Below are 9522 nucleotides of genomic sequence, written 5' to 3'. Positions count from 1 at the left end.
GCGGATTGGTGTCGATGTCTAGCGCAAGTTGGCGACGTGTTCACCCGATCGTACCAGGGAGGTGAGAGGAACGCGTCTCACCTCCCTGCTCGTACTCACGCACGGTTCACTTCCCCGTTCATTGTCACGTGGTATTTTACTACCAGTTGAAGTCACGTGCAAGGAATTTCATCCCTGCCACACAGCTCTATGACGGATGTTAAAGAAAAAAAAATGAGAGGAGTTGGCATAATGCTTTCTGGCATTCTTTTTTTGTTTGTTTGTTTGTTTGTTTGTTTGTTTGGGTTTTTTTTTTTTTGCTTGTCAGCTGTGATGAGGCACCACAATCGAATGACATAATGTGACATAATTTCACGGCAATTTAGCATAATTTTAGGCCTCTTCAAACATAAAATGCCATGTTTTTTGCTTGTCACACTGTGTGGGGTTCTCTTATTCCATGACAATGATCCTGCGACTAGGCCCTTGTCCATGAAATAGGCCTATCTGCGAGCTAAGCCAAACATAAATCTTACCTACAAACTTAACCCTGTTCGGGTTTATACCCTAGATAATCCTAATCCTCATACCAATAAACCTACAAATCACAACCCTAAATGGGCCCGGTTAAAGGCCATCTTCGATGAATGGTGTGGAGATGTCATCGCTCGCCGGGATGGGGCTGATGTTCGGAGTTTCCGATAATGGGAGTAACTTTTGGAGGTGCCTGCGTGACGCAACGCTGAAGAGCGACGCGAGTTATTCGGATCCGTGTCGTGCATAGCGCACAATCTAAACATTGCCGTGCAAAGCGCCCTTACGTCGCAACGCCTCGTCGCAGACGGACTTTAATGCGTGCTTCGAAAGGTAATTTCGAAGATATTTCGAAGATAAACAACTCTGCACCACGCAGTGCGCCGGAGATATGAGGAGTTGCTTCGCCTTCACTATCCCAACAGTGACAGACATAACCTCGCGGCAACGAGACGAGATGGAGCAGCACGCTCAAAAATGCTGCGTGTACTATATACTGCCGCAACGTTTGGCGTTCGAGGCCCTCATCCAGGACCGTGTAATGAAGACATCATGAAGTTCTTTTGCCAAGAAGCTACAGACACTGGACGGAGGTGTGTTAAACGATGGAGAGGGTGGTAGGGATGTTGGACCCCTACTATCAAGCCACACTGCTATCCAGCCTCAACGAAACCACCCTCTCCTCCAACCTTCCGACTTCCAGAGGGCTTCCGATCCCGTACAAGGAGTCGGGAGCACGCAGGACCACCTTCTATATAGGCAAGTGGGAGATCGTGGATAACAGCGTTTTGTCCGAAGACAACACCCACGTCTATTTTGCCGCAAGCCTCCTCGATCCACGGTAAGTAATTGGATTAAACTGTCGATAACTAATACACCATTCTGGAAAAAAAGGGGGATCCGGGGGAATCCAGTGCAAGATAAACATTGTTCACAATACATAGTATATGTTTTGTTGTTGATGTTTTTTGTAACGAACAGAAAGTAAAGTTTGACTCATGTCGTAAGAATAACTAAGCAAGTGATATGTTATTATTTGATTTGCATCATTACACTTTGTTAAAACCTTCAGCAAAGGACGTACTTGTAATGGCTGAATTTCGGTATTTATATTTTCCTCTCTCATTTATTATTTTTACATTTCATTGTTGTATAGCTACAAGAAGAAATTCATTCCCCGCAAGAGGAGAGATCGAACTGTGCAGGCAGTATTGGATGTCACGGAACGTATTGCCCTATAATAAGGGATATCGGGCGGGAAGATGCAGCGGCAAATCGAAGACAGGACGCTATAACCGAAGGGGATGATGACGGAACGCAAGAATACGGCGTGGACGTAGAGGATGAGCCCGAGGCGAAGTCAACGTTGCCGACCTCCTCAGCTCCTCAGATGAGGAGATACCTCCGGAAGTGAGAGGTGACAATGACCGCACCCATGAAGTTTCACCTGTGAGACGAAATGCACTGATGGAAGGGATTTTGACCGCAGGAACCAGTGATGAGGAAGAGGCTCGATCGGATGTCTCGATCAGGCAGAGAGCGGAAGATGACTTGAGGCGATACCTCGAGCAGCCAACTATCGACATCCAGTCTACCCCAGATGACATGAGGCGATACTTCGCCGAGCGGGGCCCCGAATTTCCGCTGATCGCTCGGACCGCTTTGTACTACGCGTTGTACCACGCATGTCCGCCATCTAGCGTGACATCCGAGCTGTTTTCCTTGGCAGGAAACATTATCTCCAAAAAGCGTTGCGCTTTGCTCCCGGAAAATCTCAACAAATTAGCTGTGATCAAAGTCAACAGTCACTACCTACGGTAAGCGTAGTAAGGTGTATATGTTGCGGATTTTTTTTTGATTTTTTTTTTAGTATGTTTTTTTCTCATTTGCCATTACTTTATCGAGCGCGGTAAAACATATTTCAACTCATTGCTTGTACTGTCGATTACGTGCCAAACATTCAGTTTAACGTAATAATATAGGAGCTACAAGTTTCCCGCCATGATCCTGAAGAATTTGAATACACTACACTGTTATAATCAAAGTTCGCCATGAGACTACCAGAAATGAAGATGGATAACTCAGGTAAAATCCATCCTTTTTTGTTGCATGTTCATTTTCTTTGACCCATTGAATTGTACTACAGTGTACATCATTCACATAATCGTGATCTTTCTCAAGTAGAATCTGAACGTTAAAACACTGACCAACAAGAAAGACGGTTCAAGCAGATTACGCAATCTAATGCCTTATTTCCTATTGACGTATGTACTTTTTGTCCACTAGACACACTTTACTGATACCAAAGTGCATTTACTTTACTTTGATTATTTCCGATCTCACGTAGTAATGCATCGTTTATGATTGCATGTCTTTTTCGTGTTGAAAATGTGGCGTTTTCTTTATCACAATGAACAGTGTTGCATATACTGCAAGACAGCACTTCATGAGAAGCATACAATCGGTATCTATACATAGACCAAACGAGAGTTGGTTCATCGTTCATAGTAGGCAAGGAGGCCTTCAAGTACATGCAAGAAGTTAAAATGTGATATCATTTGTTATGTACAAACGATTACAACCAATAACTTCGTCGAGATGTATTGATTTGTATTACCTAAATACTTTACTGTTATTCATTACTATTTTGCAACTTATCAGCCTAAGTGATAACTACCCAGTGATATTGAATCATTTTCTTTCTATTTCCGGTAAGTAATTTGTTCATGAAGTGCCAAATAGAGGTTACAGGATTTCACAAGAACGTCTTACATATTTCGTATTGATCGTTTCATACAAGAATGCAATCGAATATTAGTTGAACTAATACATTCATCTTTTATTTTCAGTTCGGATGATTGCGGTTGCATCACTTTCGTTAAGAAAAACTGAAAGCATTCATAGTCATGGTATTCATTGATATTTGTTTCTAAGTATCAGATGTATGCGGTGTGATTGTTGTTCCGTTAGATAATTATTATCACGCAGCTTATTTGAAGATGTTTTGTTATTCACTTTGTCTTACATCATATTTTTCATACTTCTGTTTTGACATACATGTATTACTTTGTATTAAAGTGTCATGGAATGCTGACCCGATTTCTGAACAAGGTCTCTTAAAGTCTATGTCAATTTTGCGTCCACATGCCATGAGTTTGTCGTTGCAGCATATTAAATGGTGCGAGCGTGCAAGACAGTGATGGATCAGGGGCGGATCCATGCAGGGAGGACCGCAACCGGCGCACGCCCCCCTTTATTTTTTGTTGAAACAAAAGAAATAAAAAGAAAAAATGGGGGGAGGGGTGCGTGCGCCCCCCCCCTTTAATTTTGTTAACGCGCCCCCTCTTTACGGAATTCCTGGATCCGCCCCTGTGGATGGTGCGGTTTCTGAGTGCACAAGCGAATCCGGCGATGATAGAATAATCGTTAGCTTTACGTATGCAGTGAGAGTGAGTGGAAGTGTGCGTGCTTGGATGTATCTTCTAGAATGTAACATGAACTGAGTTATAACACAAAACAATATGAAATTCCATTTAAATCAATTCAAAACATCATATTATAGGCCCACTCTGTATACATTAAAAAAATCATCGCATAAAATATACGAAGATTGCGTTGACTAATAATAATGATGATGATAATAATGATAATGATAATAACAATTATCATTATCATTATTATTATTATCATTATTCTTATTATTATTATTATTATTATTATTATTATTCTATTATTAACTATCATTACTATTATTAGATGATAAATGAAGAAACAAACTGATAATGCATTTTTGGCCAATAAAGCAGGAGTTTATTCGACTCAAATTTTCGGCGTCCTACACCATATATAGGACGCCGAAAATTCGAGTCGAAAAACTCATTCTTTACTGGCCGAAAATGCATTACCAGTTTGTTCCTTCATTTCTTCGTGGAGCCAATACGTGAAATCTCAACATACACTGTATATTATATATAAATTACCCTAACCCTATCATAGCCCTTTTTACACTTGTGTTACTTAACCCCGTACTTTCTCTGACCCAGGACTATCGTTAATCCCGTACCAATTTTTTCAGCTTTTTACACTCCCCAATAAATCCCGTACTGAGCTCTTGTCCTGGGCTAAAGAGAAAACTGACCTGTTTACACTCGTATTTCTTCAGTCCCGTACTTTCCAAACCACATGAATATTCATGATTACGCTGTGCACTGTAAAGTACACGCACGCACCGGCAGCACTCGATTACCTCGTTTCTGATTGGTCAATGGGGTTCGGACTTCGTCTCCTTCGCTTAGTCCCAGATTATTTCTTCGTTCTGTTTACACTCGCTTGCTTGGCACCGCAATTGCGGGGTTAGCACGGCAATTGCGGTGCTAACCCTGCTTTTTTGCAGGGCCATGTAGTATACGGGATTATCGGCGGGGCTAGCCCACTTTGGCAAAAACAAGTGTAAACAGAAAGTGGTCTAAGGAAAGTCCGGTACCAACGGTGGGGCTAAGGGCCCCCACCCCCTTAGCCCCACCGTTGGTACGGGACTAAGCAAAAATTTGCAAGTGTAAAAAGCCCTTATAAGTCCTTGTAGAAAATAAGATAGTAACAATTGTTAAAGCCGCAGGGGCAAATTTTGTGTCTCCATTCGTGACACCCCGTTCTACCGAACCTCCTTGGACTTTAGGCTTAGGCCATCCAAATCAACCAGCACTTCTGCCTATGGTGATTGATTTTATCTAAAATTAATCTGGATACACTCTTAAATCCCTTTTTTATTTGCTCCCCCATCAGCGTGTAAAGGGTCTCCCATGATTTGCTCGTCACAGTGCAGGATAAACCTATCAAAGTTTGCTATAAAAACTATATATTTAGGCCCCAGTACGTGGATACCGGTACCACTATAATCCCTTTGTTTATCTGCAGGCCCCTGATAACGTGATTTTTATTTATTTATTTATTTTTTTTTTTTTTTTTTTTTGGGGGGGGGGGAGAAGGGGGGTTCAGAATTAGAAAGAAATTTGACCTTTTTAGTTCGAGTTTATGGTCAGTTCCGTACCCATACACATACCGAGCAATATTTGCTTATCAAGGAGCAAACGGGGGGGGGGGGGGCAGGGTCCGTGGAACCCCCTGAACCCCCCCCCCCCCCCCCCAACCCGGCACCGATGATAAGTTACGGGCCTGATCTGTGTACGAACGATTCATTTCAAATGTTCCAAGGCAATAGTTTCTATTATCACATGCAATACTTAAGGTGTAGTATACACATCAGTCGTTGCTGACAAACCTATAATACGCAGTGCCTATATACTGGATAGCAACGACCTGATGTGAGCAAAGAAATAGGACATCGTAATGAATTATGTTTAATTATGTTGAATTGAGGATCGAGTAGGCCTATTATTGCCGATAACATTTTAGTAGCCTGATTCCGTCCCGGACCGTGATACGAGGGTTACGACATTTTAATTTGATAACAACTTTTTTTTTCAAGTGAAGTACACGAACATTGTAGGAATGCTACAAAGAATATTATCACCAAAAAATAGGCAATTAGATGCTTTATTTTCTGATTTAGAGCAGAATCAATATGTATGATTTCATGATTTTATGATTTTTTATCAATATAAAATACATAAATCTAATTTCTCTTTTTTTTCATAGTTTGGTAGATTACGCCCCTGGATATGAATGTGCCAATTTTCATGGCAATTGTGCGACCGATATTTTTTTTTTTTTTTTGGGGGGGGGGGGGGGGAGAGATCTAGAGATTCAACCCTTCCCAGACCACAGAACAGCAAAAAAAAGCCCGGCCTGGTTAGGGTTAAAATGAATTAACTCTAATAACAATATCATTTACCGAATGCTCTTGCGCAAATTCCCAAATTATTATCATAATTGATGTCCGCACATTGGAGACAAGAATTACTGTATTTGGACTGTTCACTTAGGAGCCTTGAATATTTACGGTATAATAGAGACATCATCTCCGGCAAAAAGCCCAAACTTAATACGGAGTATGAAAAAGTCAGAAGTGGAAAGAGATGTTTCCCATCCTCATATATGTCTAACCCTACTTCTCAAGTCATGTCACGGTATTATAAAATTGGAAACAGTGATCCATTACATTTCACATTTCATTTCCTCCATGATAATACCGACATTAATTGCCAGTAGCGGATCCAGACGGGGACGCACCGGGCGCGCGACCCCTCTTTATTTTTTGTTAAGTACAGTTCTGGTTGAGGTGAGGATTTAGCTACTTACGTCACCACTTTTTGCGAGATATTCAGAAACCACTTTATGAGATGTCAAAGAGTATGCAATTCTAATGGGTATCAAAAGTTTATTTGATGAAAATCGGTTTTAAAATGGCTGAGATATCCCAAAACAAGGTGAAACAAAGAGATCCTAATAAAAGGCGTGGCCTGTCGCCTTTTGTTATTATCATTTTTGTGGATATCTAAGCCATTTGAAAATCAATTTTCATGAAATAAATGTTGAATCCTTCTTAAAGTTACATGCTCTTTCATAATGATAATAATGATAATAATAATAATGATAATAATAATAATAATGATAATAATGATAATAATAATAATGATAATAATAATAATAATGATAATAATAATAATAATAATAATAATAATAATAATAATAATAATAATAATTGACAGTGCTTATATAGCGCATAACACAAAGTGATAATGTCCCTATGCGCTCAAAAAATGAAAAGATTATACAAAAACATACCATTCCAATTACTGTGATGGTACCGAGCCTCATATTTGCTTACACTGTAAACAAATTTACATTTCAAAGGCAGACTTGAATCTATTTATATCAGTGATTTGTCTTAATTTCTGAGGTAAATTATTCCATAAGGTCGGGGCATTAAAAGCAAATGTTCGTTCTCCGTAAAATTTGGTTCTTCTGTTTGGAATAACAACTTGAATCTTTACTTTTTGAACGAAGGTTCCTCTCTGGTGCGTAGATTTGAAGTAGCTCCCTTAATAATGTTGAGCAAACGTATTAAACATTCAAATGCCAATAACATTATCTTAAACTGAATCCGATTTTTCACTGGAAGCCATACCCAGTGTAAGCTTCTTAAAATTGGTGAAATTTGCTCATGTTATTCTTGATTTTGGATACTACTCGTGCAGAAGAGTTTTGTATTGATTGTAATCTCTGTATCTGTTCATATTTCATAAGAGGTTTCTCAGTATCTCAATTCGGAATGTTATAAACCTGAATCCCCACCTCAACCAGTATTCCGAAGGTTCGCTATTCCGAAGGTTCTTTAGTCCAAAGGTGTAATTCGTTATTCGGAAGATTCGTTATTCGGAAGATTCGTTATTCCGAATATTCGTTATTCCGAAGGTTCGTTAATCCGAAAATGTGATGAGGTTTGTTATTCCGAAGGTTCATCAATCCGAAAATGAAATCAGGTTCGTTATTCCGAAGGTTCGTTAATCCGAAAATGAAACAAAGCTCGTTGTTCCGAAGGTTCGTTACGGACCCTATCACTTCGGATCAACGAACCTTCGGAATAACGAACCCTATTTCATTTTCGGATTAACGAACCTTCGGAATAACGAACCCTATTTCATTTTCGGATAAACAAGCCTTCGGATTAACGAACCTTCGGACTACCTTCGGAATAGCGAACCTTCGGAATAACGAGCTGTAACCATTCTCGCAAAGTGCCCCAAACTGGGGACACGATAGTTTGCCCTAAAGGCAATTTGGTACATTTATTTTCACCACTTGTTTCTTGAAAAAAAAAAATCACTTGTCCTCTTTTTTTCTTGCCATAGACCGACCAATTAAAACCGAAAAAAATAATCAGAAGTGAAATCTAAATTAAAAAAAACAACAACACCACACACACACACACACACACACACACACAACAACAACAACAACAACAACAACAACAACAACAACAACAACGTTAACGCCACAAATGTTCGGATTAACGAACCCTTTTTCATTTTCGGATTAACGAACCTCTAGGTATTGGGAATTTGTGTGTTTCGGATTAACGATCCTTCGGAATAACGAACCTTCGGAATAACGAACAGCACCCACGAGGATACAATATGTGCGCTCAAAAAAAAAAACGGATTTTGTTTTCTGTCAAACGAGTCATAATGTTAGATTGACATATCTCGATCTGTACAATGTTTGTGCATAATGTTGTTTTGTCCTTGTAAAATGTTTTGTTTTGTTTATTTGGTAATGTGAATTTCGTGGCACTGAACGAAATTCGAATAAACACCTTTAAAAAAGTGGATGACCTGCGGGCTTAACATGCAATCAATTGGCTTCATCCACAAATGGTTTCCTTCTGTTCAGTATTCATCAAGTTACTTTGTGTAAATTGTCGGGTTTCTTATGTATCTTTGTAATGATTAATAGGCCTACCGCAAGGCCCTACAATTAAACAATGAATAAACCAACAAATCAAAATGAGGTAGCAGCAATAAAAAGAATAATGATATAAGTATAGGCCTATATACACTATCGTACTACTAATTTTGTACTTACTAACGACAATGATAATGATATATTATCACGGTATGAATAAGTTATGATGATGTATAACAAGAGGAAAATAACAGATAATAGGCCTATCCCTTGAATGAACTGCAAAATTTAACATTGCTTAAATTTGTTGATTTGAAAACAAACAAACAAACAAACAAAAAACAAACATGTGAAATTTACTTAGTCGAAAAGTAGGCATACTTGTCAATTTATACCATATCAAATATGTTGTGAATTGTGTGATTTTCAACTCCCCAAAACACATACTCCAGTATTCATAATGATGATTATAACTTATAATATCCATTGATCTCTCGGGTTTGCCCAAAGAGATTCATAAATCTCTTTGGGTTTGCCGTGATTTAGTACTGTACTGGCGCTCTTCAGCAATCCTGCGTTTTTGGACGTATGGTACGGGCAAAGATTCACCGACGGGTACCGGTGGTAGAGTGCAAGTACAGTGCA

The 9522-nt window shown here is 39.4% G+C and overlaps 1 pseudogene; it reads left to right on the top strand.

The window, feature by feature from the left end:
• Positions 1-14: 14 nt before the first annotated feature.
• On the top strand, positions 15-2334 carry LOC139719588 (uncharacterized; annotated as a pseudogene).
• The last annotated feature ends 7188 nt before the right edge of the window (positions 2335-9522 follow it).

Source organism: Diadema antillarum, unplaced genomic scaffold (assembly GCF_040938485.1).
Source record: "Diadema antillarum isolate AM-2024a unplaced genomic scaffold, OU_Dant_1.0 scf00000112, whole genome shotgun sequence".
In the NCBI taxonomy this organism is placed as follows: domain Eukaryota; kingdom Metazoa; phylum Echinodermata; class Echinoidea; order Diadematoida; family Diadematidae; genus Diadema; species Diadema antillarum.
The sequence above is the reverse complement of the archived record's forward strand: the minus strand, read 5'-3'. Positions and strand labels throughout refer to the sequence as shown.